The following is a 24911-nucleotide window of genomic DNA, read 5'->3' as shown; positions in this document are numbered from 1 at the left end:
TAATTTTGTTTCATTAAAATGTTACTTTTTGACCAAATAACATATACGGATATCTAAATATGTCACCAAAGAGGATTTCCAAGGGTCATCCTGATTGTAAACTGAAGTCCTCAGTAGTCACTGGATAAGTATATTCTTTAATGAGAAAAATAAACTATTGTAACTCAGTGCCATAGCAACTTTTAATCTCTGCTTGCTTTCATTTTTAAGTACTATAGTGTCCAAGCATTAAAATAGGGGTAGTTCCCAGAAGTGTGTAGACATGAGCCTCAGTCTTTGCCCTTAATGCTGCAGCTCCTGTCATTCTCTGGTCCACTGGGCCCCAAGCTATCACTCCTGAGCATCCTCTGGTTCCAATCACTAGCACAAGCCTTTGTGTCTTGTCTTTCTAATTCGTTCCTCTTGTTCTTTTGACCAGACTACTGAGCCTCTTGATTTACTTTTCAGATCATTTTGTATTATGTGTATCTTAATGAGCTTATCTTACTGGTCTAAATTTTGGCTTTTAGCTTTATCATCTTTTTATGAACTTAATATTTTTTCTAGTGCAGTTTCAGGTATACAGATTGAGCTGGGTTTTTTTTCCTTCTGCTTGTTCTCAGCTTCTCAAGCAATTTTGAGAACTTTGGTGCCATCTCTCATTTTGTTGATTTTCTATAATTCTTCTTTCTGCCACTATAATTTTTCTATCCACTATAATTTCAGTATCATGTGTCTCTATATGGGTATTAATCTTCATAACATGTTATTAACCTGATATACTAGAAAATTAAGAAATAAAAATATATCATCAATAATAAATTTCTGTCCAAATTTATTAATGTTGTTTTAAAAAATGATTTTCTCTCCCATATTATTGAGGACCCCTAGCTCATTTTTTTCTGGTCAATATGATTCAGTTTTGAATGGGTTGTTAAATTATAGCACTTACCTTGCTTTTCATATGTTTCATTAGTAAGTATGTGAATATTAGTTATTGCGCATTGGGACTATTAATTGTGGAATGATTGCCACCAAGTGATGGATATATATGATGGATGGCAATAACAGAGCAGATGGGTGAAGATAAAAGAGAGCAATGATGCCAGGGAGACATGGAAAGCCTTTGTTGCTCTGGAACGAAAAGCTGCCATCACTATCATCTGGAATCTAATATTCAGTTTTATTAAAACTCTTACTCTTCCTTTGCCTAGTATAAAAATTGATTTGTTTTGTTTGTTTCTTTTGTTTTTGTTATTTAATTGTATTGTTCCTTGTATATTTTGGATGTTAACTCCTTATCAGATATGTGGTTTGCAAATATTTTCTTCTATTCCATAGGTTGCCTTTACATTTCATTGATGGTTTTCACCTCTGTATTTTTTACTTTGCTGGAGTCCCACTTATTTATTTGTCTTTTGTTGGCTTTGCTTTGGGTGTCAAATCTAAAAAATCTACCAAGACTAGTGTCAAAGTGATTCTTCCTTATTTCTTTTGAAAGTTTTATGATGTCAGGTCTTATGTTCAACTTATTAATCAAGTTTTAATTGATTTTTGCATTTGTTATAAAATGGGAGTCCAGTTTCATTCCTTTGCATATGACTATTCAGTTTTCCCAATACCATTTAATGAAGAGACTTTCCTTTTCCTATCGGCTATTATTGGCTACTATGTTGTAAACTATCTGATTTTATATATATATATGCGTTTATTTCTGGACTCTTCCATTCTCTTCTATTGATTTATGTGTCTGTGTTTATGCTAATAGCATGCTCTTGATTACAACAGCAATGCCATATAGATTGAAATCAATAAGTGTGATATCTCCAACTCTATTTTTCTTTCTCAAGATTACTTTGGCTATTTGGTGACTTTTGTGGTTATACACAAATTTTAGAACTGTTTATTTCTGTGAAAAATGTTATTAGAATTTGATAAAAATCTATAGATTGCTTTAGGTAGTGTGGACATAGTAACAATTTTTTCAATTCACAAGTATGGAATATCTGTCCTTTTTTGTGTCTTTTTCTTAAAATTTACTATACTTTTACATATAAAAGTTTTACATATAATTTTACATATAAAATTAACTATATGTCTTATAGTTTTCAGTGTACAGGTTTTTTGCTTCCTTGGTTAAACCTATTAATAAGATTTTTATTTTTTATGCTATTGTAAATAGAATTGTTTTTTAAATCTCTCTTTCTGATAGTTTGTTGTTGGTAGATAGATATGCAATTGGAATTTATTAATTTTGTATTCTGCTACTTTACCAAATAAACATTTTTCTAAATAAGACATACAAATGGGAAAAAGGTAGATGAAAAGATGTTCTATGTCACTAATTACCAGGGAAAAACAAAAAAATGACAATGATATAACATCTCACATCTGTTAGAATGGCTATTATCCAAAGAAACAAGAAATTTATGCTGATGAGAATGTGTAGAAAAGGAAGCTCTTATGCGTTGTTGATGGGAGTGTGAATTGGTACAACCATTATGTCAACCATTATCGAGGTTCCTCAATAATTTAAAAATAAAGCTACTATATGACTCAACAATTCCACATCTGGGTATATACCCAAAGGAAACAACATAATTATTTCAAAGATAGCCAAGGCATGGAAACAACCGAAATGTCTGTCAACAGAAAAACAGGTTTAAAAAATGTAATATCACACACACACACACACACACACACACACACACACACTCATACACACCATGGAATATTATGCAGCTCTAAAAAGAAGAAAATTTGGCCTATTGTGGCTATATGAATAAACCTTGAGGGCTCTAGGCTTTAGTGAAATAAGCCAGGCAGAGAAAGACAAATATTTCATGATATCATTTATATGTGGACTCTAAAAAGTAAAAATGAAATTCATAGAAACAGAGTAAAAATGTTAAGGGCAGGAGATTTGAGGGTGGGAATAATAGGGAGAGATTGGTAAAGGGGACAAATTTTTAGTTATAAGGTAAATATGGTCAAAAACTCTAATGTATAATGTAGTGACTAAAATAGGTAAGATTGTACTTTATAATTAAAAATTTCCAAGAAAATGGAAATTAAATGTCACCAAAACCCCCACAACAATCCACAAATATATGAAGTAATAAGTAATAACTAGATGGAAAGAGGAATCTTTTCATAATGTATATGTATATCAAGTCATCATGTTATACATTTTAAATATCTTACAAATTTACTTATCAATTATAGCACAAAAAAAATCTCTTTTCTTCCTATTATTCACTACTTATGACATTTGATCTATTTGTGTTGTTGTCTGCATAAGAAAAAAATTGTTTTTTGGAGGCATCTTTTGAGAGGTGCAGAATCAAGAAGTTATTGGGTAATTCAGCAAAGTACCATTTGAACAAAAGTGATAATATGTAAGAAGTTAATGATGGATGGAAAGTCCCTCAGCAATCCCTTTTACATCTTGTATTTTGTTTTTCTTATATCTTTGTAGGTGCTGTGTTTTTTAGGATTAATCTACAAGTCAGCCTCCATAAAAAATGGTCATTGTTATAACTAAGTGCCTGTCCTCCAAAAGCTGCCAAAGTCCTTTATCATTTCAAATAACAGCTTCTGTAGAGTAAATGCTACCCAACTTTGCTCTTGTGTTTTTGAAGAAATTTTAAAAGCTGAGCTAATGTTAAGAAAGGAATTCTGTTTTCCATGCTGGACTCTTCCTTTCAAGACTGAATAGGTAGTGTATAAAATTTTTCAGGGTGCTTGGGCAGTGGTGGAATTTGTATGGACATATATGAATGCCAATAATATGGACATGCACAGACACACACAGCACTGCACCACACTAAAGCTATTGACAAGAAACTAAAAGTTAAAATCCCACTTTCTACTGCAGAAAGATCTCAAATTTAGACTTCTTATTATCTTAATTTTCTTCTTTTCAGCATGAAATCTAAATGAGAGAAGTGAAAATACCACACCACAAAACCTTGAAATCAGGAGAGAATTTTAACTTTCCTCCTTAATTTTCTTTTTCTTTTTTCTTTTTTTTTTTGTATTTTTCTGAAGCTGGAAACGGGGAGAGACAGTCAGACAGACTCCCTCATGTGCCCGACCGGGATCCACCCGACACGCTCACCAGGGGCGACCCTCTGCCCACCAGGGGGCGATGCTCTGCCCCTCTGGGGGGTCACTCTGCTGCGACCAGAGCCACTGTGGTGCCTGGGGCAGAGGCCAAGGAGCCATCCCCAGCGCCCAGGCCATCTTTGCTCCAATGGAGCCTTGGCTGCGGGAGGGGAAGAGAGAGACAGAGAGGAAGGAGGGGGGGTGGAGAAGCAAATGGGCGCTTCTCCTATGTGCCCTGGCCAGGAATCGAACCCGGGTCCCCTGCACACCAGGCCGACGCTCTACCGCTGAGCCAACTGGCCAGGGCTCCTCCTTAATTTTCTTAAAAAAAATCTATATCTATCTATATACCTATACCTATTATAGATATATCTATATCTATAGCTATATCTATATATCTATCTATATCATCTATATCTATATTTATCTATACCTATATCTATATCTATTTATAGATACATGAAATACATATACATAAAATATACTTATCCATATACACAAAGTGCAGCTGAACTATCTCTTAACAAAGATGACATTAGCTTTGACTGGAAGGGTAGGAGAGTGTTCATGATGACCAGTTACTAAAAATGAGAGTTTCTGATTTGGCTGTATTTTTTTCCCTGGACACCTTGGGTTCCAAAGGTGGGGATGTAAATTAATCAAGGGGAACTTGTTCTTGTGTTGCTATTACCACTTCTGTGATACAATTTGGAATCCTTTGGAGTGTCTAATAATCAGAAATCTCATCTGAAATAGCTGCTGTTAAAGTTTCCAATGATTACATAGTATCTATTCTATTTAAAAATATGTTTTTTATTTATTGGCATAATATATGGAATTTAAACTGATTTTTCTTTTTAGTATTTTTCCGAAGTGAGAAGCAGGGGGAGGCAGACAGACTCCAGCATGCCACCAACCAGGATCCACCCAGCATGCCCACCAGGGGGCGTGGGCCATCTGGGGTGTTGCTCTGCTGCAACCAGAGCCATTCCAGTGTCTGAAGCGGAGGCCATGGAACCATCCTCAGGGCCCGGGCAAACCTTTTGCTCCAATGGAGCCTTGGCTGCAGGAGGGGAAGAGAGAGACAGAGAGAAAGGATAGGGGGAAGGGTGGAGAAGCAGATGGGCATGTCTTCTGTGTGCCCTGGCTGGGAATCGAACCTGGGACTTCCACACACCGGGCCAATGCTCTACTGCTGAGCCAACCGGCCATGGCCTCAAATGGATTTTTTTAAATGTTTATGTTTATATTAAATTCATAAGGACTTTGCATAGAGTTTTTTTAAAAATAATACTTTGACTGTTTTGGAGCTGGAAATAATGATTGGAGTGACTTCCTCTCCCTCCCTCTATCTCTTTTTGCTTGCTCACAAAGAATGAACCACATCAGACGGTGACCATTCTGCAACTTATACAGTTCCTGGGAAGTCAGACCACAGTTGCTTTTAATGATTCACCCATCCCAGGACCAAACCAAGAATGTTGGAATTTTTTTATGATACATACCTTGAAGCTTGAAGTCACCCCATTAAGTTTTTTCTCTGTTTGCCACAGAAGGTAACACAGTCATAGTCTAGTAACCCCTAATATACTTAATATAGTTATTAAATAATCTTGAACGTAATTTTCTTCAAGGTAAGCTATCTTAAGCATTTAACATTTCTCATATGTTTTACCTTCCACTCTATCTTTTGTATATTGCAGGATATGAGTTAATAATGATAATTGAAATTATTATAAAGCTTCATAGTTTACAAAGCACTTTTATGTCAATGTTTTTTTTATTTGGTCCTTCCAAGAATGTTGTGATAAACAAGGAGATGAGGTTTTATACAGTTAGACTAGGAAGAAAGAAATTTAGAAATTGAAATCACACTAATGTGAACTGAAGGGTCAAATAAGAGATAGATATGAAAGCATGAAATAATGCAATACGTATATATTTTAGTTGCTAAATTATATAAATGATGTATTTGTCCAGAACACTTTCCCTTTTTTGATTGCAATTTTTTATAGCAATATCAAAACCCCTTATTGTTTGCAGACTCTTGCCTGGTCAGATGGATACTGAATCGCATTATGACCAATCTGGTGCACAAATGTTCCACATGCTGGGTGTGCACACAGACCTTTATGACTGAAATGAGCCTGTATCCACATTATGGCTACCAATCATTTTTTGGTCTCACCCTCCTCCCCTCCAATTTTCTGTATTTTTCCTGCCTGTCTGCTTCGTCTCCCACTGAATAAGCAGTGGATATAGCTGAAACTATTTGTATATTAAAAGTTTGGGGATAAAGTTGTATCCCAAAAAGCTGAAATTACTTCCATCCAGGTAGACCTCAGAGAAAGCATTCAACCCCCTTTTTCCCAGCTCAGCACTACTGAAAGAGACTTCCTATCAAGATGGCAGGGTAGGTAAATCCTGTGCTCACAACCTTTTCCCATCAAAATTACAACTAAACTATAGAACAACCATCCTTGAGAACTGCCTGAAGTCTAGCTGAATAAAAGTCCTACAAGTAATGATATAAAGAAGAAGCCTTATGGAGACTGGTAGGAAGGAAGGAGATGTGGGACAGGTTACTCTCACATCCATGTTGTAAAAATTAGGAGGAATATTTTGGCTGCAGAGGTCATCCAGAAGAATGAGGAATCCCAGCACCACCCTGGGCTCTTAAGTTCAGGGTTCCAATTCCAGAAAGAGAAGGTTCCATAATATCTGACTGTAAAAACTAGTGGGATTGCCACAGAGTGTGACAGAGAGTGGTTGGAGCCCCAGGCATTCCTCTTAAAGGGTCCATGCATAGACTTACCTGCTGACAGACTTACTTGCTGTAAGCCCCAATGCTGAAACAGCAGCTTGAGAAGTATGAAGGACATATGGAGAAGAACTGAATTGTCTGGCTTCAGATTGAAACCGGGAGGAACAACTTGCTTTCACACAAAAGTGCTGGCAGATAGATACCTTTGTCTTTGCTGAGCCCTCCTCTTGCATGCACAGGCAGGAGCCATATCTGAGTCTACATCAACCTGGCTAACAGTGTTTTCCCCGCCCTGGTGATTCCCTGAGACTCCACCCAACCCAACTTGTGAACCCACCCAGGTCATTTCCAGTGACTTTTCCATACAAACTGTCCTGGCTTATGCTCCAGAATTTCCTAAAATATCTCCAAGGTTTACAAACCCTAGAAGAGTAGCATCTGGATCAGCGTGCCTTGTGTCTCTTGCTAAAAGGCCCAAGATGGACATCAGTGGCAGCCAGTCTTGGTTCACAGCTCACCTTCTCCCAGGTACCTCCAAGCTCAGCACAAGGGGTAACCATCTACCAATCACATTGAAGCTCATACCAGGTGGCCCTGGGCAGAGCAAGTTCAGCCAGTTAGAACAGCAAACAGGAAAAATAATAAAAAAAGAATTGATGAGAATTTAAGGGACCCCTGATACAACATCAAGAGTACCAAATTTCACATCTTTAGGGGTACCAGAAGGAGAAGAGAAAGAGCAAGGAAAGAAATAATGACTGAAAACTTTTCTAACCTGGTGAAGGAAATAAACATACAAATCCAAGAAATGCAGAGAGTCCCAAACAAGATGAACTCAAAGAGATCCACACCAAGACACATCATCATTAAATGGCCAACGTTTAAAAGACAAAGAGAGAATCTTGAAGGCAGCAAGAGAAAAGCAGTTTATTCTCTACATGGGGGCTTCTATAACACTGGCAGCTGATTTATCAACAAAAACATTTTGGGCCAGAAGGGAGTGGCAAGAAATATTTAAAGTGATAAAAAGTCAGAGCCTACAACCAAGTCTACCTAGCAAAGTTTTCATTTAGAATTGAAAAACAGATAAAGAGGTTACCACAAAAAAAGAAAGCTAGAGGAGTTCATTATCACTAAAACAGTATTACAAGAAATGTTAAAAGGACTTCTTTAAGAAGTATAAAGAGGGAAAAAGATAAAAAATATGAATAATAAAGTGGCAACAATGACATACTTACTAATAATTACTTTAAATGTATATGGATTAAATGATCCTATCAAAAGATATAGTATGAAAAAAAAAGATATAGTGTACCTGAATGGATAGGAAAACAAAACTCATACATATCCTGTCTAAAAGAGGCCCACTTCTATGGAAAGACACACATAAATTGAAATCAAAGGAATGGAAAAAGGTATGTCATGCAAGTGGAAACTAATGAATAAAAAAGCTGGGACAGCAACACTTATATCAGACAAAATAGTCTTTGAAACAATGGCTATAACAAGAAACAAAGGAGAACCTAGCATTTCCACTTCTGGGTATGTATCTGAAGAAACCCAAAACACTAATTCAAAGAAACATATGCATCCCTATGTTTATTGCATTAGTATTTACAATGACCAAGATATGGAAGCAACCTAAGTGCTCATTAGTAGACCAATGAATAAAGAAGAGATAGTACATATATACAACAGAATATGACTCTGCCATGAAAATAAAAATGATACCTTGTTATTTGGTACAACATGGATAGACTTAGAAAATCTTACGCTAAGTGAAATAAATCATACAGAGAAAAGACAAATACCATATGATTTCACTTATATGTGGAATCTAAAAATCAAAATAAATGAATAAACAAAAACAAACTCATAAATACAAAGAATGTTTTGATGGTTGCCAGAAGGGAGGAGAGGGGATAGAGGCTAGGTGAGAAAAGGGACAGTATTAAGAAGTACAAATTGCCATTTATAAAAACAGTCACAGGGATGTAAAATATAGCATAGAGGATCTAGTCAATAATATTGTAATAACTATGCAAGTTGTCAGATGGGCACTAGGCTTATCAAAGAGATTGCTTCATAAGTTATATAAATGTCTAATCACCATGTTACATACCTGAAACTAATACCTGAAACAAATTTGTCAACTGTGATTTAAAAATAAAATATTAAAAAATAAAATAAAAGCTGAAAACTGTGTGTTGTATTTTAAAAAATCAAAATTATTTGTAAAGTTCTTGGCTAAAGGATGAGAAGATGACAGTCTCTGAATGTTTGAACTCTTAAGACTTTCTTAAGCTGTGATGTGACAGTCAGGGGTGAGAAATCGGCGCTCAGGGCTTCTCTCCGCAGAGTTTGCGGGCAGGTGATGTCCTGCTCTGGCTTGTTCTCTTTGTCTTTGCCCTACTTGCCTGCAGTCTGTAGAGCAAGAAAACTTAAAAGGCTATTAGGGTTTTGTGGGTCAGATACCCAATGGCAAAAATTTTCCCTACTCTACAATCCCACAAAGAAAACAACCTCTTTTTGAAATTGGAAACTTTAAAGGAAGATTTATGAACCTTCAGGTTTATGAAACCATCTGGTGATTTGGAGTGTGCGGGCCAGTGACTTTGACAGTTCAAAGTCTGGACGTCTACTCCCCCACCCCCACCTCTGTCCCCGCACTCTCCTTTCTAGAATAGTTCAATTCAGTCTCTACACTGATACCTAAAAGGTAGTGTTTTAAACTTATTAGACAACTTGTAGAAATCAGTAGGATTTAAAAGAATCCTACTGTTATTTTTTAAGGGTATTTTTACTGTTTGTTACATGCTGCAAGGAGTCCCACTAGTGAACTCTGAATTTCCACTCTGCTTAGCTTCCTTGCAGGAGCACTGTATAATTTTGGTTTTGTTTTGACAGTTGGTGACTTTTGACCCTTCTCAGTAAAATGTTTAGGCTGAGGAGGGCTGAAAAGAGCTTTCATATGGGATATTTCCAACCTCTTTCAAGCTAGAGCAATCTTCCCCTCAGCACTCAAACCCTTATATAGAAATGGTTTTCAGCCTCTATACAGTGTTCTGGTGGAACAAATCAGATCAAAGCCTTGCTTAATATGTTTGAAAAATGCACATCCGCATCACAGAGTAAAAACATGTTATGGAAATCAATAATATCATATTCAGGCAGCCTAACTTCAAAGTGACTCCTATGTGTGTTCTCAATTTCAAAAGAAAAAGGAGAAAATGAGAACAGGGTGCATACGTTTTCTCTGCTTAATTCTATTTGTAACTGAGCTGAGATCTCAAATGTCTCTTTACTGCTTTTTGACAGGTCCCCAAGGATACTGGGTGTAGGGCAATCTGCTTATTAATTGCCTGCACCCGTGATAATCTTGTACACTTAGGTTACAAGAGTGGCAAACTTTTTTCCATCCTACGATTTTAGAATGCAAATTATTTACATTTTGGAGGAGTAGCATTTCAGGGAAGAATAGAAAATGAGAAACACACAGATAATATGGATTAACTCTTTAGAGTCTTTGATTATCTGAAAATTGGTTTGTATTGATTGGCTATTGTTCATTGTTGTTACAATATTTGTTGAGGACCCTTTGTATGGCTGTCAATCTCCTAGGTACAGTATAGTTATACCCTTAATTATATAATTATCTTTAATAATCTTTATATCGTGCAACATTTTAGAAATAAGACTTTCTTTTCATGTTGAATATGCTTCATGTTTACAGTAACACATGTAGTTTTATATATGTATTTATGCACGTAACCTATTTAGTGTGTTATATTAATACTTAAAACCTGTATCAAGCACACAGTATCTGATTTGTTAGAAGCTAAATATATTATGATAGAATGATCATATAGTCAGGTTTCTTAACAGCTCTTCATTTTCTTACTTGTATTCTTTCCTGAAATGGTGATAGTCAACTATAATAGGATGGAGGTCCATATTCAAGATGCAATGATTAAAAAGAGGGGCTCAGGGGTTCAACCTTGAGATATGATCTATTTCTTAACTTTGCTTTAACTTTTTGAATGTCATGTCAATGGTTAGGCAAGGCCATATTATTCCTTCCATAACAAAGCTCTTATTTTGCAACTCAAATTTTGAAAAATCTACTTGGTTGTTACAACCTTTTTTCAAACACAGTGTTAACACGTCAAAGTTTACATGACAGACTGAGATGAAAATTATTTGTATTGTGGTTTTGTTTTTTTTAAATAAATTTTTATTAATTTTAATGGGTAACATTAATAAATCAGGGTACATATGTTCAAAGAAAGCATCTCCAGGTTATCTTGTCATTCAATTATGTTGCATATCCATCACTCAAAATCAGATGTCCTCTGGGTTTTCTTTGTGCCCCTCCCTTCCCCCTCTCCCTCCCTCTCCTCCCTCCACCCCTTTCATAACCACCACACATGGTTTTTAAATGACACTACATGGTCATTTATTTAGAAAATGGGGAGACTTCAGACTGACCTAAACTGATTTTGGACCTGACTCATCTGTGTCTGAACCTTGGTTACCAGAACTACGTTTCTCTCCAACTTGAACTCCAAAACTGCATCAAATGTTTGTATCAGTTTCCTTTGCATTCACTTTTAGATAATTCCTTCAGATGCATCTTATAGACTTAGGCATGCCTCCCATTTTTTTATAGAAAGAAATCACATCCCTTAAAATGCTTCCTAATTATACTGCTCAGTAATGAATTGGTTCAAAAAGACAGGCAGATGTTTCTTTCTTTCCCACCATTTTGCAGTTGGTAGAAAAGAAAAGAGATCTTTAAGTGTGGTTGAGTGACAACACATATAGAAGCTCAGGGTTCTAGAGACAGCCAGTTATTCCTTTTTTATCCTCACATCCTGTTTATCCCCCATTCTTTCAGAGAGTTCCTCCAGAAAACAGGTATTTTCACTTGACTCTCATGTCAAGTGCTATAAAAATATTTTTGAATTTTGACAGATGTATCAACTTCAGTTTTTCTAACTTGCGGCACCAAATAAACTCTGTCCTGGGAATTACTAACCTTATACTGCTGATTGGGTTTGATCAATGGTTGCCATCACTGTTTAGAAAGGCACATTTTTAAACATCACATGGTGTGTTTCTCAATTGCTGAGTATAGTAACCCCACAGACTTCATTTGTTGTCCTTTTCAGATTTAGAAAATCTCTGAAAAAAAATTTAATTTTTTTGCCTTTTGTTGATAAAAAAATAACATGTATTAATACCATTAACCTTTGCAATAAATTATTTTTTTGTAAATATTTTCCTTAAGAAAGGGAAAAACTAATTTATTTAATATATTTGGCCTTTCTTCTGAACCTAGAAATCAAGTTCTAATTTTCGCTCTAAATTTAGTAAGATTCAGGCAAGCTTTGTTACTATACCCTGGCTTATAAAATACTTTATTATGGGGTCTTCTTCATGTATTTTCTGACCACTAAGATTCACCAGAGAAAACTCACAGTTTGCCTCAATACCATCACAAGAGTTTGCCAGCCTTGACATCTTGATCATTTGTTTGAGATTTTCATACTAACCACATATTTTTGGGTAAATGAGCACACATATTCATGCTTTACTGCAATATTATGGTGCAAGTCTTGGACAAATTGTTTTCAAAGGGGGTGGGGAAGCTGTATTTTTAGTATTAGGGTGACCTCTGGGTCCTTGGGAAAATGCAGATTTCAGAAAAGAAGACATGACCAACCCAGGAACTTTGGCATTTGGCCTAGAAATATATCTTGATGGGTCTCTGGCTAAATTTCCAGTGATTCTTAATATAATAAAATTGACAACCATGAGTTTTTCTCAAATATTTATGCTGTAGTTTCTTAACAACACATAAATGCAATTGAAATATTTAGAAGTAATCTTTAGTTTCTCAAAACTCACAAACATTTGTCTGACCTTGAAAAATGTTCTAGGCAATGCATTTGGAATTCTTTATCTGGAAGAGCTAAATTAAATGAGATAATGTATGTGAAAATGCTCTGTAATTTGTAACTACCATACTAATGTTATAGTCATTTGTATTTATAGTTCAATAATTTTCTTTTGATTCCATCAAATATGGTTCAGATTAGGTCAATGTTATTCAGTTTAAACGTGTCATAGTGAGACATCATTGAATGGGGTTCATAAGAATGAATTACATTCTTACTCTTATCTACAAGATATGTGTTGGTTCTACCTGTGCAGCAACACTTTACTCCTATTTCTGGAAAAATTTTCTCTTTAAAAATAAAAATTCTTTCAGGATTCATCTACTTTCCACTCAAGTTCATGCTTTTATGGGTGAGGTTGACCATATTACTGTATTTGACTCCAGGGATGCCCAGTTGTCTTACTCTAACCAATCAGAATTTACTGTGATTACTTCATGGGTGGGTATGTGAATAATGTCAATTTAACAATAAAATCTAGCAGTTTTCTAGAACTGCTAGGAGGATAATCTTACAACTAGCTTCTATTAATGGTGTTTTCTATCATGCGGGAATAGTCTACCTGAGAATAAAGTCAACATGGAGAAAAGCAGTGTGATGTAGAAAAGGGACAAATTCCTGATGACAAAGGTCAAGCTGCATCTACCCATGCTCAAAGTCACTCTCACTGACTTTCCAATAAACATGTGATCCAATAAACATCTCCCCCTTTTTGTTTGATTAATTTTAGAGAAGTTTCTGTTACAGGCAACTGAGTGTTCTGGTTTCTTTCCATTTCATAATTCATTGACAGGTTAAGTCAAGCACGGCCAACATATGGCCCGCGTGCTGGATCCGGCCCGTGTAATGAGTTTATGTGACCTGAGATTAAATTTTTAATATTTTCCACACGATGCACTGTGGAAATGAAATAAGTGGTACTTTTAAATCGTTATCCATAAACTACTATATCTAACCATTGTACAACAATGAAAGTTAAAATCTCAGCTACTCAGAAGTGGAAGCATCTTTGATTATTGGAAATCGAGACATTTAAGAAGATAGTGATAAGTGGAAAAGAATTCCGCGTGTGACTAATATAGGGTTAGGCGATGCAAAGCGCCTCAACTCGTCACATTAGTTTTTTTGTTAATTTGTTATACTAAATTACTTACATTTATTCATAAATTACATAATAAAATTTTGTTTACTTAAATTAATTGTTTTTGTATTTAACTTTTTTTTTTTTTTTACAGAGACAGAGAGAGGGATAGATAGGGACAGACAGAAATGGAGAGAGAAGCATCAATCATCAATTTTTCATTGCGACACCTTAGTTGTTCATTGATTGCTTTCTCATACGTGCCTTAACTGGGGGGCTACAGCAGACTGAGTAACCCCTTGCTCAAACCAGCGACCTTGGATCCAAGCTGGTGAGCTTTGCTCAAGACAGATGAGCCCGCGCTCAAGCTGGCGACCTCGGGGTCTCAAACCTGGGTCCTCCGCATCCCAGTCCGACACTCTATCCACTGCACCACCATCTGGTCAGGCTATTTAACATTTTTTTTTTTTTTACAGAGACAGAGAGAGAGTCAGAGTAAGGGATAGACAGGGACAGACAGACAGGAACAGAGAGATGAGAAGCATCAATCATTAGTTTTTCGTTGCGCATTGCGAATCCTTAGTTGTTCATTGATGCTTTCTCATATGTGCCTTGACCGTGGGCCTTTAGCAGACCGAGTAACCCCTTGCTTGAACCAGTGACCTTGGGTCTAAGCTGGTGAATATTTGCTCAAACCAGATGAGCCCACGCTCAAGCTGGCAACCTCGGGGTCTCAAACCTGGGTCTTCCGCATCCCAGTTCGATGCTATATCCACTGCGCCACCGCCTGGTCAGGCTAACATTTTAAAATTCTAATATTTCATCTGGCCCATGAAAAAATTTTCTTTCTAATCTGGCCCTGGAGCAAAAACTGTTGGCCATGCCTGGGCTAAGTAGTTTTATGACCTTATGCTTGCCACCTAACTTTTCTCAGATTGAGTTTCTTCATCTGTAAAATGAAATTGTGTTACTTAGAATTCAAACAAAGAGCCAATGGCACACTAGACATTAGAGTGTTTAAAGGAGCATTTGTTTATAAAGGTATAGGGACTGGGAAGTGTTAGCTGATCCAGGACAAAAGTGAAGAGAGGAGGGCACATATCTAACATCTAAATAGAGAAGAATCATGCAGAGAGGACATATTGAAGAAGCCACGACTTGTATCTAGGGCAAACTTAAGAAGAGTGACCCAAGAGAATAAGTTCACTGTCCTCATTGTCCTTCCTTTCATTCTTCTCCTGCCAGGGCTTCCCATTTCCTGATTCCAGCAGGAAGTCTGAGGGTAAGGGGACCTGTTGAGGTGATCCACAGAGCTTGACCCATGGAGACAGAAATCAGCATGGAGAAGGGTAAAGAGTGGATCTGGAGGGGCAGAGAGGAAGTACCAGTCCTGACAGATGTCTTGAACTTGTTTTCTAGTGCTAAAATTAAATGAGAATCGATGAAAGAACTAGAATGGTATCTAGAGCTAGAACTAGATAGAATGGGGTCAGTTGGGATTTATGTATACATGTGAGTGAGAAAAGAGGAGGAACACCTTAAATATTTTATGTACATATATTTAACATTCCAGTTCATTGATAACACAAATAATTTGATCAAGGCCATTTCTTGTTTTTAATGACATGGGCGGGAGGTTTAGTTAATTTGATTATTAAATTAGATAATCCATTTGTTGAAATTGCTCTAGAAAGTTTCCCTCATCAACTAGAATGGGACTTTATTAGAGTTCCACTTTTGAAAATGAACCAAAAAGTAATTTTTTTTGTATGCAGCGGACTTATATGGCTTTAACTTACATAACTACATGGGCTTGAGAAAAAAAGCAAGATACAGACAAAAAATATTTTTACAAAATAGACACTAACTGTAGGCCTGGTGTTTCATTTGATTTCTCAACAACAGAAACAGCAATTCATTTCAATGCTGGGAGAAAAGCTGACCATGTGAGGCTTATTGAAGATAGTAAGGTATGTAGAGAACCATGAATACTGTTCTAGTGGGTGATTTAAAAAATATTCAAGAGTAACTTTTTCTCTATGCAGATATTTTGCTCACTGATTTAATTGCTGACTAAGATGTAACTCCATTGTATGGTAAGGTAGAATACTCAAAAAGAAAATAATAATTTTGCATAGTAATATGAAGATCTTATAGATTTAGAAAATACCTGTTCAATTCCTATCCCTTATTAGAATTATCCTTATAAGTATAAAGTATAAATGAATGCGTTAGCATACAGTATAGTAAGGCCACATCTCTCCTCACTGGTAGTAATGGTTTCTTTCTTCAGTTCAAGAAATAGGACTTGAAAATCCTGTCTAGAGTTTGTTCCTCTATACCCTGCCCTCCAAGGAGGTCAACATATGGCCAATGGCAGAACTGCCCACTCAATCTCCATGTACCTTGTGCATGGTCTTTACCTCAGCTCTATCAGTCTCCATAATTCGGTCTTGGACACTGTGGGTTATGAAGCATGAAGAGCCTTAAGATTTTATTCAGTCTCAAAAGGTTTACCATGAAGGGTTTAACCCATAGGAACAAAAACAAACTTCTTGGAAAAGAATGCAAATATGACCTTCATTGTCATCACAAACTCAAAATAGAAATCTCAGCAAATTGATGGAGGTATACTCTCATATAATCTTTTTTATTGGCTGTCTAAGGAATACCTGCTAACATGTAAAGGCAGATAATTTATAACCCAGAAACGTACTATAGGCTATGTTTGCACAGAGGAAGAACAGTGTAACACTTGCAACATCAAATTCCCTGTGCACTGGGGAGCTGCATTTTTTGCACACAATAATAGAAGAGTTCAAAGATTTGGGATTTGACCCAGAAAAAAAATCACTTGTGAGAAGAATAAAATTTTATTTCACTCTAAAAATATATTTTTTTAAGTTTCTATTATGACCTAGGCACCACGCAGTATATTTTGTATACATTGTCACATTTACATTGTAATCCACACGGGAATACATGCCATGAATTCATATCCTTATTTTATACCCAGAGAATTTCTTTCTGTCTTGCTTTCCTTATACTTTCCCTATATAATTTGTTATACATTATAACTGCTCTTTCATATCTCTTATATATGTTTCCACTTCTTTTGACTTTCTACCACAAGCTGACCCATCCCTTGCCCACCCGGATAATCAACAGTTCTGTAACTAATATCCCTGCATCTACACTGGCTTCCTCCATCACATGCTCTGCCACTGGACTTAGCTTTAAAAATATAAATCTCCACACCTTGAACCCTTGGACAGTTTCCTTTTGTCCGTAGAATGGAGTCCACATTACTGTAACTGGTTTGTGGGCCTCTCTAAGATCAGGCCCTTGCCCTAAAAGACAGCCTCACTCTTGCCCTACTCTCTCTCTTCTCTCTCCAGTCCAGTGACACTGGACTTGCTCAGTTCCTCCTGGTGCTCCAGCATGTTGCCTGCTCTCATTTGCCTTTGCCTAGAATGATTTTTCTTATAATCTCCTTAGCTTTCTCCCACAGATCCCTTCAATGTTTAGCTTACACATCAGTTTCTGGGACAGTGACTCCTAACCTTTAGCCTAGGTATCCTTTTCAGATGCTCCCACAGTGCCTATCTTTTTCTTCCAGAATGCTCTTCAGGAGTGCAATCACTTGTTCAAATGTCTTTTCCATGGAAGATGATCTTTGTGAAATGAATAATCTAACCCAGTGGTTCTCAAACTTTTTGAAGTCGGGGCACATTTCAAAACCTACAAATAATTGTAGGCGCACTATATACAAATTTCTGAGAAATATCTTATAATATTTAAGTCAAATTTTAAAGAAGAAAAATAAAGTGCAAGAATGCTTTCATGGTAATTAAACAAAATAAATACGACAAAATTAAATTTATTCTAACATTAAAAACATTTTTATGTTACATTTTTTGAGTTATGCTTTTTACAATTCATAAAAAAGAGGGGTTAAAAAATAAAAAAAAATAGCCTGACCAGGCAGTGGCGCAGTGGATAGAGCGTCAGACTGGGATGCGGAGGACCCAGGTTCGAGACCCCGAGGTCACCAGCTTGAGCGCAGGCTCATCTGGTTTGAACAAAGCTCACCAGCTTGGACCCAAGGTTGCTGGCTTGAGCAAGGGGTTACTCGATCTGCTGTAGCCCCCCAGTCAAGGCACATATGAGAAAGCAATCAATGAACAACTAAGGTGTTGCAACAAAAAACAGATGATTGATGCTTCTCATCTCTCTTTGTTTCTGTCTGTCTGTCCCTATCTATCTCTCTCTCTGACTCTCTCTCTGTCTCTGTAAAAAAAAAAAGACAAACAGTTATCTTTTTATACATATAGATAGATTCTTAGTAAGATTTAGTAAATTTGGCAGGTCCCGGCACAAATGTGTTAAGCTATTTCATTCTTGTGTTTATGAGAAACATGAGCCTGATGGGTCCTAGTGATTTCTTTAATGTTTGGGCATATATTTGAAAGGCAAACTCTCATTTTCTCATCAATACATTGAAGAATTCTTCTCTTTTTACTCTTAATTGTGTTGAGTGCAGAAAACCCCCATCATACATATCATCTTAACTTTACACCAGACAAAGGATAGAAGAAACTTGCCTCCAGTTTTTCTGGGGAACATGGGGGGTAGTGTAAACCATCCAGCACCACAGCTTAATAGCCTTTTGCAACCTAATCAGGCAAGTGAGGTGGGGGGCTGGGCAGACTGTCAGCTTACAGCCAATTCCCCACACCTCTGTCCCCCCAAATCTAAAGTCCAAAAATCCCTGTTGATTTTTTGGTCCCCAACAGCACATATTTCTCTGGAAGACCATAGGGCACACCTGGAAATATTCTAGGGCATAGCAGTGCGCCTTGGCACACACTTTGAGAACCACTGTCCTAACCTATCTCATTTCATAATGCAGAATCTGGCTCAGAGTAAGCTTTCAATAAACATTTGTTGAATGCATAAAAGTTTTAAAGAAAACAGACAATCGGAGAGGTTAAATCACCTGCCTACATCTGGACTAAACCTGTGTGCTTGATGACCAAGCGCAGCTTTCCCTTCATTTCCCTCCTGCCCAGTGGGCGGGCCCATGTGGCCAGGGAGATTCATTAATATTGTTTTCCTATTTTCTTCCTTAGAAACAGCATTTGGGATTAAGTTTTAAATATTGAAAAGTTCTAGTTCTTTATAATAATAGAACATATATTTTAAAATAGTGTTCTGAGCGTGACCAGGTGGTGGATAGAGTGGATAGAGTGTCGGACTGGGATGCAGAAGACCCAGATTCGAGACCCTGAGGTTGCCAGCTTGAGTGCGGGCTCATCCAGTTTGAGCAAAGCTCACCAGCTTGAACCCAAGGTCGCTGGCTTGAGCAAAGGCTTACTCAGTCTGCTGTAGCCCCCCAGCCAAAGCACATATGAGAAAGAAATCAATGAACAACTAAGGTGTCACAACAAAGAATTGATGCTTCTCATCTCTTTCCGTTCCTGTCTGTCTGTCCCTATCTGCCCCTCTCTCTGACTCTCTCTCAGTCTCAGTCACACACACACACACACACACACACACACACAAATAGTGTTTTAAAAACTCTAGTTGACTGTTTAGTGATACAACTTCATGTTCTAAAAAAGTTATACAATCTATCACCCTTCTTTGAAAATCACCATAAACTACCTCCAATTTTTATCTCAAATTTTATGTTAATATTTAAAGCAATTTTTTTATTACCTCCTAATCTTTAAGTAAAGCTTCCCCTAAAAGATTGCTTTTAAGTCACAGTATTACTTGAGTGTTTCCTTTTGAATATGCAATACCTAAAGGAGGGAGATGAGCTGCTGCCGTGTGAACGTGTTTGTTCATAATAAAGAAAAAGGAAATATTTGTTTGTTGGCAAGCATCTGGCAAGTGAAAGGTGAATCTAGTTTATGTTGGTCTGTATGTAGTTAGTTAATTTTGTGAAGTTTATTAATTCCCAGTCTAAACATGGTGAGTAATAGAAGTGCAAATGCTGGTCCTGGCTTTGTTTACCTTATTTCTACTGATAGTTATAAACACCTCTTTAGCTGTTAGCAAGTTACAGAGATTACAGGTTGCCTGGAAGCAAAGATAATGAGAGATGTAGAAACATTCTTTCCCTGTCTTTACAGACTTATTTTTTCAGGCATATCTAGTGAGATAAGAATAACTAAAAACATAGAAACAAATACCAGTGGTGGGAAAGTAAGTATATAAGTTTGTTTTGCATTTGACGAAGTAATTGATTGATATTTGGTATATGCTGCCTGGCAGTTCCCTGGTTCTAACTTGTACCAGTTCAACGGTGGAGGGGAGGTTTGGGACATAGGGTTTCTGGAATCTGATGAACCTAGCAAAAGTTTGAAAAAACAGTAGCTGAGGTGACTTTTGCTTTTCCTATTCAATTTAAGTTTTAGTGAAATTTATTTTTACTTTCCTGTTACCTGTATCCATTTTGTAACATTCCATGGACATTCCCACCATTTCCAAATTAATTTTGGCAGCTATGATGTAGCCTTTCTAGTGTCTATTGTGTAATATAAGTGACAATATTTGAAGATTTGTTTGTTGTTTGAGAGTTAAGAATATTCAGTTCAGTCATGCCACCCTTGTTTGTCTGCTTATAAAATGGACCAGTTACAGTTGCGCTTAATTTATAAACATGCATGAGTTTAAAGCTCAGTCCAATTCTCTCTGACTCTTATGAAAGGTTTATTAGGTAATGACTGCAGAACTAAACCTTTGGGAAATACAACCTTTTTTCACATGACTCATATATGTAGAGGGTAATTTTCTATTGTAGTTTACTTGAAAGATGAACTGGTATTGGGAATTAGCAATGAAATATTAAACTTCTGAGATACTTTTTGAGATTCTCTCAGACAAAAGTAACTTTGTAACATTTGTTTCTCTTACTAAGTCTGGTCTTTTGCAATTTTAGAACTACAAGGAATGTTCTTTAGGGAATGGAAAGACTGGGAGTGACATCTTCACTAAGCCCTGGAGAGATACTCTTTGCTTTCAAATAAATGAAATGACCCATGTACTGCTTGTACAGAGACTCTTGGTATGTTTCCCAAATCAGTTCTCTAAAAATGAAACTACTTGTTAGTAAGGCAAAGTGAAAATTCTAAGTTGTGAATCTGAATTGTCCGGAACACACTCTTAATTGTGTATCTCCTGCATGGAGATTCTTAACATTCTTAATTTGTCCATTGGAAAAATGTTTTTAGTCATAATAATAATTCAATAAGTGATAAGTGTTACCTGTAGTAGAAAAGCTTATTTTTGAAGCAGGTCTGACAATTGTGGAAACCTGACAATAAAGAGGCAGAAGACATGGCGTATGTGTGAGCCGACAGAGAGAAGGATAATTGGAGCAATATAGGTATTCATGGTCCTTTTTTATGATAGCCACAATGGACAAGTTCTGTCAGTATACTGTCCCATGATTTTGAAGTGACAAGAGTGCATACTACTGTGCTGCATGCAGGGTAAGTCATTATTGCTTACTCTTGCCGTTAGAAATAAAAGAGTGAGTATGCTTGGGCTGGAGTGGCAAGACAAGTCACCACTAGATTCCTGATCATTATTTAGATCCTAATTAGATAGCATACTTTCTGCCATAGCTCTATAAATGTTTTCCCTGGGTTGAAAATTTGTTTTGAACCCAAGCTAGCTGCTTTATCAGCCTTGGCCAGATAGTTCGGTTGGTTATAGCATTGTCCAGAAGAGCTAAAGGTTGCCGGTTTGATTCCCAGCAGGGCATATACAAGAACAGATCATTGTTCCTGTCTCTCTCTCTCTCTCTCTCTCATCCTCTCTCAATAAAATCAATCAATGGAAATGAATAAATATAAGTTTTAAAAAAAGAAAGAAAGAGGATATTTGCATGAAGCAATCAATTAAAAAATAAGTCAGTCATTCCTACCTAATGCTTTTGAGTGACAGGTCAGATGAGGTCCTTTATGAAATCACAAGCAATGCTTTTGTCAAATCCTAATGGTCAGTTTACATTTAATTGTAGACGAGATAGTGCCTTGATCTTTCCCAAACAACCCATTATCTTTTAATTGGCAAAAAGCAACATAAATTTGGGATACCTGAAGTCAGCCTTTGGATGACTCAAACAGTGAAAAAATAGACTGGCAGAATCATTTTATAGTGAAGACATTTTTGGCATCACTCATACTGTAATACATTAATGTATCCATTCATTAACTTATTACTTTTAAAAATATATTGCAAACACCCTTTCTTGATGCAAAATTGCTGCATTCACTCTATGAGATACAAATAGGCAGAAAGGATATTTTCTACCTGAATGGGCTCTGTAGTCATCTTGAGAAAATAGGACCTATGATGAGAAAATATCTTCACAGAAAATCTTCCTTATAATCACAGATGATTTAAGATTTGAAAGTGACTGTATGACCCTTCAAATCAAGGTTCTCTGCAATTCCTTTATAGAACAAGGCACTCATAAACATACACGTAAGTGATCCCCATATTATTAGTTATCCATCTGTGGAATGTCCTCTGCTCTCCTCTAAAGCACACCTAAATGTCCCCAGATCACTGCATAGTCACTTCATAGGGTAGGGGACTCTGCAGTTAGCCCATCACAGCTCCCTGTGAGTGAGTTAATGCTTACCAAGACACAGTTGTTTGTCTTTATACTGGTTAATGCCCATGGTGCTTCCTATTATAATTATATAATGTAATGGAATATTAAATAAATCAATGACATATGAGGATAATAAGAGAGCTATTTCAAAATTAAAAATACTTTTGTAAGATCTCTGAGTCTAAAAAAATAATCACTATTGAATTAGAAATGACCTACCAAATGGAAACAATTTTTAAAACTGGAAACTTAGGAGTTTGTATTCAGACTTATTTTCCAGTATCTTTATATATTTTACTTTAAAGAAACTAAAGTTATTGATAATTGTGTAATAAGCCCAATTTTTGAAAAATAAAAAGGGGGGTAGCATGTTGGAAACTCCACTCACTGTGCACTGTGCATATCCAAATTGAGACCATGGCCACATATGAAGGGAAGTGTTTATTTATCATTTGGCGTTTAGGATTATGGTGTTTCAAAACTTTTCCAATTAACAAAAAAACCCTACTAGTACTGATTATTTTGGTTAAGAGGGATTCTACCACTGACTCTAGCTTTCTGTAGGATAAATGTAATGTGCATTTGCATAGTTTAAGGTCTGATCACTTATTCAGTAAAAAAAAAAAAATCCAAGTTAGTTTCACTTAGTGTTTCACAAAATTTTTGGCATTAAAAAATCTTTCCTGATGTATAAATCCAAGGTATACCTTTCAGTTCTTTATTAGTCTGTGTTATTTGATCAATATCAGTGTTAATAATTATGCTATAGCCTTTGGGGAAGACAAAGATGAATGAGACATAACCTTAACTCTCTGAAGAGTTTATTATCAAATGTGGAAAACACACACATAATGAATTATAACACAATGAGGCTGATATAAATATGTTAAAACGGTTATTAAAAATATTAACTTTATATGTGAAGAAACTGGGGTACAGAAAGATTCAAATACCTGTGCAAAGTTGGGCAGTGTAGTATGGACTAGAAACCTGATACACCAAACTCTACATTAAATATTCTTTTCAATTTAACCATATAGTATAAAATATATCCACAAAGTCTGAATATATACAGTAAGATTCCATAGTTTTTAGTTAAATTGATTATTTTTAACTCTGAAGGAAATGATAAAAATATTTTTGTCATTGATTCAGATCTACAATTTTATTTTCTGGAGTATGGAATAATAACAGGAAGTGATGTGTACCTTTTTTCTCAGTATACTTCATGTTAAGAACTTTAGATTTCTAGCATTATTCTTCAATAAGCCATTCAAACTAAACCCCCTCCCTGGCCCCATATTGAGATGAATTTTTATCTCCTGGAGAATAAGCCGGTCTGCCAAGGCCAAACCTTCCATATCAGGATATAAAGGGGTAGAACAAGTGGGTTTTTATTGAAAAAACATACTTCTCTAAAACCTATTAATAGTTTGTTCCAATAAACTAGAATTAAAGACCAGAAAAAAGAATATATACCGTTATTTTCTTTAACTAACCATATACAATTAGAGAATGTACTTTATTGAAATGGTAGTCTTAGACAATAAAAATAATGGTTATTTGTTGAAATGGTTTATCTTAGACAAAAATTTATACAATGTCACAAATCAGTTCTTTTTATAACCACTGTACAAGTTCTTTATTAGAAATGGAAAAAGAGTGAGTACAAAAAAGACATTATAAAACATTATATATAGTAGTAGAGACTAAGGTCATTATTTCTTTATACAACTCAATCTAGATATTTAAAGGATAAACATAATAATGTAATTTAAAATCAATGTATTTGTTTTATAATCTTGGAGAATACAAAGTACTCTTAAAGTTTTGAAACACTTGGATTTTTCATTATTTCATAACTTTCCCTTTGGTGTTTTTTTCTGTGTATCAGACAATGCTTCTTTATTTTGCATATCTGTTTGGTTTTAAAATATAATCCCAGGGCCTAAAGCATATTTCTTTATTTCCTGAAAGTGAAATATGAGAAATGCCTGAATAACTGAACAGTTTTAGAATTAGTAGGAATGGCATGTCAAAGGCATAGATGGGAGTGTGTAAACTTGTCCAGAGAGCAGCAGGAAATTGAATATATGTTCTTAAGACTTCACTTTGCCTGGAGCCTTATGTACCTGGTTGGAGTCATAATTAGGGTCAGATTGTGAAGAAATATCAATGGCTAATTTATTTATTTTTTATTTTGTGTGTGTGTGTGTGTGTGAGAGACAGAGAGAGAGAGAGAGAGAGAGAGAGAGAGAGAGAAAGAGAGAGAGAATGAGAGAAAGAGAGACAGACATGGACAGACAGACAGGAGGGGAGAGAGATGAGAAGCATCAACTCATAGTGTGGCACTTTAGTTGTTCATTGATTGCTTTGATTGAGAGG

This window comes from Saccopteryx bilineata, chromosome 3 (genome assembly GCF_036850765.1).
Source record: "Saccopteryx bilineata isolate mSacBil1 chromosome 3, mSacBil1_pri_phased_curated, whole genome shotgun sequence".
In the NCBI taxonomy this organism is placed as follows: Eukaryota; Metazoa; Chordata; class Mammalia; order Chiroptera; family Emballonuridae; genus Saccopteryx; species Saccopteryx bilineata.
Note: the sequence above shows the minus strand (reverse complement) of the source record.